Source organism: Zeus faber (genome assembly GCF_960531495.2).
Source record: "Zeus faber genome assembly, chromosome: 3".
NCBI classification, from domain to species: domain Eukaryota; kingdom Metazoa; phylum Chordata; class Actinopteri; order Zeiformes; family Zeidae; genus Zeus; species Zeus faber.
In genome coordinates this window covers 33,145,362-33,151,127 of record NC_137190.1, presented here as the reverse complement: position 1 = coordinate 33,151,127, position 5,766 = coordinate 33,145,362, and the positions used below count along the sequence as shown (strand labels likewise).

At 41.6% G+C, this 5,766-nt stretch overlaps 1 pseudogene across 1 annotated transcript in view; it reads right to left on the bottom strand.

The window, feature by feature from the left end:
* The window catches only part of LOC307227905 (ephrin-B2a-like), a 10,806-nt pseudogene extending 8,297 nt beyond the window's left edge, over positions 1–2,509 (bottom strand). The window contains exons 1-2 of the transcript in view: positions 2,410–2,509; positions 1,356–1,639 (exon numbers count right to left, since the gene is read on the bottom strand). The product of the transcript in view is annotated as an ephrin-B2a-like (transcript). The remainder of the gene's footprint in view (positions 1–1,355; positions 1,640–2,409) is intronic.
* Between the last annotated feature and the right edge of the window lie 3,257 nt (positions 2,510–5,766).

Below are 5,766 nucleotides of genomic sequence, written 5' to 3'. Positions count from 1 at the left end.
TATTATTAGGGGTCCAGCCCGTAGGATCCCTAACCCCAGTTGTTATCAATCGGGGGAAAAAATCTCAGAATTTTGAAGTCTAGCACTATCTGGAACAGCAACTTCGGCATAACACACGAACACGGTTCCCATCTTGTTTGAACCGGGCTGTCACACACACCTCGTTGTTGAAGTTTCATCCAAATCGATCCACATACGGCGCAGATATTAGTGAAAAACCAACCAAATTTAGATCGATATTACAGACACGGGCCGATGCATTTCACGCCGGACTTTGTCCAACCCAGCTAAAATTATCTTGAAGATCTACTTCACTAGAACTTACGAACACGGTTAAGGTGTCATTTAAAGACCTCATGGTTTTAAATGTAATCCAAATTGATCCACATACGGAGCAGATATGAATGAAAAACTTGGACCCAAAATTTTCAGCTGTCTTGGTTACCTGACACTGACACTATTCATTAACAAAATTGAGATGTACACTGAGACGCTTTATGACGTCATCATACTATTTATTATAGATGTACAGATTCTGATTGAGAATGTCCCGTTGGACCCTGACAAATGTGGCGTAGACTCAGTCACTAGATGTCAGTAAATCTGTTCGATCGACATTTTAAATCCGTGGTCCACAATACTTTGCCGGATTAATGAGAAATACAATAAAAAGTAATCCACAAAAACTCGTCATCGCATCCACTCGAAACCACTGAAATGTGTGACTGAGTGATGCGTTCAATGTCCAGCAAGGCCTCGGAAAAAAAGAAGCTGTGCAATGGTAATTACTCACAGAAACACCACAACGTTTTTTGTATTTCATGGAAACGTAACTTACTGAAAATGTAATCCAAGGAAAAAACCTCAGCAAATAAATGACGTGGCCGACACGGCACCAAACGGTCACCAGTCACTGAGAGTGCAGCTCTACTTCACCAGACAACAGGGTGAGTTATAACAATGAGAAGTTATGATTTACAGGCAAACATGGACGGTTGTTTTGAAGACAGGAGGGTTGCGCTGTTTAGACCACATAGTAGTTGCTCTGCAAGACGAGCAACCAGGAGACGACAGACCGGGGGGAGCCCATGGGGCGTTCAATGTAAACTCGGAAAATCGTGCTGCGTTTCAGAGAACCCGGGAAATTATAAAACACACCCTACACGGCTAAACTGGACCGTGTGTATTGCTGCCCGCAGCTATATTTATAATTATTATTATTATTATTATTACTTCGCCGCTGATTTAGATTCTGAATGATCATTTTAATTCCGTTACCCTACTGGTAAAGTAAACGCTATGAGTAGAAAAATGGAATCCGTTACCAACAAACAGTAGCTGTGTCTTCAACTCACAGGTGATGTAATAGTCCCGTCCCTTGAGGAACTCCAGGCCCCAGAGGTTGGGGCTGTACTCCTGGAACTTGAGGGTGAACTTGACATCCCGGTGTGGCTTGTCGCAGTTGAGCAGTGGCGACTCCGCCTTGTCCACGGCGCAGCTCTGCATCTGGCTCCGGCTCACCAGGTAGACGCGGTAGAACTCTTCCTTCTGCCCGGAAGAAGGCGACGCCCGGGGACAAACAATGTCCATCTTGTCCCCCATCTGAGGGTGGAGCACCAGACCCTGACCCGGAATGAACCTGTGTATTATGGAAACAACAACAACAACTACATAGGTCGGTGTCATGTATGGATTATTTATTTTGTGATATTTAATTACATCTTCAATGTATAGCAATCTACTTTTTACATGTTTACCCATTTTTACCCTTGTATATAAAAATTAGGAATATGAATAAAATCGTTGTGATTCTGAGTCTGATTCTGAAATCTAAGCAAATGGTTTTCATGAGGATTCCTATGGTTTTAACTTAATCGTGTGCAAATAAACATATTATGTTATGTTTTTTTTCAGGGGTTTTTTCTTACAAAAATTCAATTACGAATTAGGTTTTTGAAGGTTGATTATACAAATGGTCACATCAATGTAGTTTTATCAATGCAGACAGATTTCCAAGTTATGTATATGATACAATGACTGGGTTATAGAAAATTTGAAGAATTTGAATTTGAATTTGAAAATAATTTGATGTACTGAAGAAGAAAGAAATATTTCTATTTGTCACACCTTTGTCTTTTAGGTTAAGTGCTCACAACTTAAATTAGAGAAATTAAAGTGTTAATTTAGAGTTGAATTTTTAAAATACAGGTATTACAAAGTGAAGCATTATTTTCTTTTTTAGCTGATCCAATGACTCATTTATCGGTGTGTATAAATCTAACAACGCGATCATCTGATCAAATGATAATCTGATTACACATTAATTATTTGGTGCCAAATAAGAAAATAAGAAAAATAATATATATACTGTATATACCTAAACATGACATCTGACATCAGTCTACTCACTTGGTGTTGGAGCTGTTCCAGTAACCGACTCCAGAACTGAGCGCGCCGCAGGAGCAGAGGATGCTGAGGGAGAAATCAAAGTGTGGCACCATCCGATCATCCCCATCACACACGGGAGCATCACAGGAGGAGACCCACTCGAGTGTCCAGGAACTCCCTGCACATGCCCGTGCACATTCTGCGGCCAGAGCCCACGGAGCGCGACGTGCGTGGGGGTGGGAAACCGCTCCGCACGGTCGTGCGTAATTTGGCGACGGGGAAAGCATCCGTGTGGCGGGGGATGAAACTATGGCTCCCTCTCTCCCTCTCTCTCTCTCTCTCCCTCTCTCCTCTCTCTCTCTCTCTCTCGTCTCTCTCTCTCTCTCCTTCTCTCTCTCTCGCTCTCTCTCTCTCTACTCTCCTCTCTCTCTCTCTCTCTCTCTCTCTCTCTCTCTCTCTCTCTCTCTCCCTCTCTCTCTCTCTCCTCTCTCTCTCTCTCTCTCTATCTCTCTAAAGATGCTTAAAATCAAAAATCAAAAAATATCACTCTCTCTCTTCTCTCATCTCTCCTCTCTCTCTCTCCTCTCTCTCTCTCTCTGCTCTCCTCTCTCTCTCTCTCCTCTCTCTCTCTCTCTCTCTCTCTCATAAAGATGCTTTAAAAATCAAAATCAAAAAAATCTCTCTCTCTCTCTCTCTCTTCTCATCTCTCTTCTCTCTCTCTCTCTCTCTCATCTCTCTCTTCTCTCTCTCTCTCTCTCTCTCTCTCTGTCACTACCGCCGCCGTTTCATAGGATTGGCGTGGACCGTGGACGTGGGAATGTGTCCAATCAAAACTATGCAATTGTGTGAATCAATTCTGAATGAGAAAATACGAATGAAATATAAAGTGTGTGTGTGTGTGTGTGTGTGTGTGTGTGTGTGTGTGTGTGTGCGCGTGTGTGTGTATATACTGTATATACAAAATGGGAAAAATAAAATATGAAGACACATTAACTGATTTTCCTCCTGTCAGTGGTTCATGGATCCAGATTTAATATGCAAACACCTTTATGTTGTTTAATTGTATTTAAAAAAATGGAGAGATTACCATGGCCAACTATGTTTGGATATTTATTATATGCATATTGATATAGATACAGATACACGGGTATATGTAGGCCACTAGATATTGCTTCTCCACAGCCCTTTGATTTGTTATTTTTAAGCATCAATCTATGAAATTGGTCCGCGTTTGTGGATTACACTACAACTCCCAGAGCTCTATGCGAAACAGCCACAACGTTGCCCGTCGTGTTTCTGCCGGGAAAGGCGGACTCCGCCACCGAACAACGGAAGCGGCGCATAGAGGGGCGCCTGCACAACGCAAACCCATTGAAGGGCTGTTTCCAGTGACAGTTCAATAAATATCAAATATGGGGATTGTGTGGATCTTTGAAACATCATTGTTTTCAGCCATACGTACATCGTATTTCCAAAATAAACTCGCACGCCCGCTTCACGCAGAGTAACGACAAGAACACAGCGGAAGTCCATTCTTTCTTATGGGGCGTCGGGATCTAAGATCACATTCGAAACTGCGTCTCATGCCACAAGTTTCGGTCCAAACGCACTAAAGGGAGTTACGGCGCAGACACGTCGCGCACATTAAATAACGATGTCGTTAACGTCAACCTTGGATGTCAGCATATCCACGAATCTGTTTTTACCCAAGTGAACCGCGTCTATGTATTTGTTCGCGCTTTGCAAACACGAGATAAAGGGAGTTTGAAAGTCATTCGTGGAAAAGAATGAATTCCAGCCGAGCGAGCTGCTCGCATAAGACACCCAGACGTAGTCTATCCGAAGGCCGCCAGGGGGGAGGGTCCGACCGCCGGATGAGGATACGCATTCGGCGTGAAGTTCATTATTAATAAGAAACGTTGACCTTCCATTGATAGATCCTGTATCCTTTCCTCACCCATGAGGGGAAAAAATTGAGTTTGGAGCAAAATGCTGAAATTGTATCTAAATGTTCAATGGGCTTGATTTGGATCATTTGATGTCATTTAAGAGTATTCTCGTTTAAACATTAAACATTGAAAGATTATACGAATTATGACGGAACGACCCGCTAAGCAGATCATTTTGATATCTAAGGTTAAAGATTTGCACGTCGATACTATTATAAAATAGGCTCCCCATTGAATGTGCACCATCCTATAGCTGTAGCTTTAATCTTACGTTGCACTAAAGAATTTGGATTTACGCGTCGTTTCCGCAGACCTTGACGCATTCCCCCCGCCCCATCCCTGCCATTAATAACAACACAACAAGTTGTAGTGAAGTGTATTTATTAAAATAACAATATGAAGAACGTGACCATCCGTGTTTTCATTCAGCTTTATGTCAGTCTATTGATCCATGAGAAATACTTTTTTTTTTTTTACATATATATAATTGACAAAAAACGACATCAGTTGTAAACGGACTACATCGTCTAAAGCGCTTTTTAAGCCTGCGACCATTCAAAGGGCTTCACAGCGCATACTTCACATTCACCCATTAACGCACATTCAGACATCGCACACCTGCTCGACGAGAGCCGTCAGGGCTTCAGAGCCGCTTGCTCAAGGACACGTCTTAATTTCAAAGTTTCAAAAGCCTCCATTTCATGACGAAAAACAACTACAAACTCTATCGAATTGTTGTCAAGCTTTTAATGCCTTTTCATCGCTCACGCCAAACAGCTGCTCTATTCGTGCGCCATTATAACGGGCCCGCTACGACACCTTTGGGCCGTCGGCTGTAGACCACAACCACAAAACCAGGGTGTGACCCAGCCACTGTGTGATATCCCTGTGTGGGAAGTCCTGACCCCCGAGGACACCTGCCTTCTGTTTGCGTCGAGTGGTTTCTCAGAGTGGAGTAAAATGCTAACGCATTAGGTGTCTGGTAAAGAACAACCCCTATCACGATTAGCATTAACCCCAACCCGAGACGACAGTGCGCTGGCTCCACATCCGACTCTGGCTTCATGGCCGGTGATCCCACTGGTATTGGGTTTGGAAACACTGAAAATACCTGCAGGAAATAAATGGTTTTTAGACCTTTTTTTATATATACAGTATTCATAATAATGATGATTACTATTATAATCAGTGTCGACATTATAATAATAATAACACAACTATTATTAATATTATTATTTTTTTATTATTAATAATAATAATAATAATAATAATAATAATAATAATAATAATAATAATGATGATGATGATGAAGATGATGATAATACATCTAATAATTACAATTTAAATATGCAAGATATTTTCTGGTTCTTAATGACAAGAAAAGTTAATTTGTGAATTACATGTTTCTGTTTGACTGATAAGGTATAAT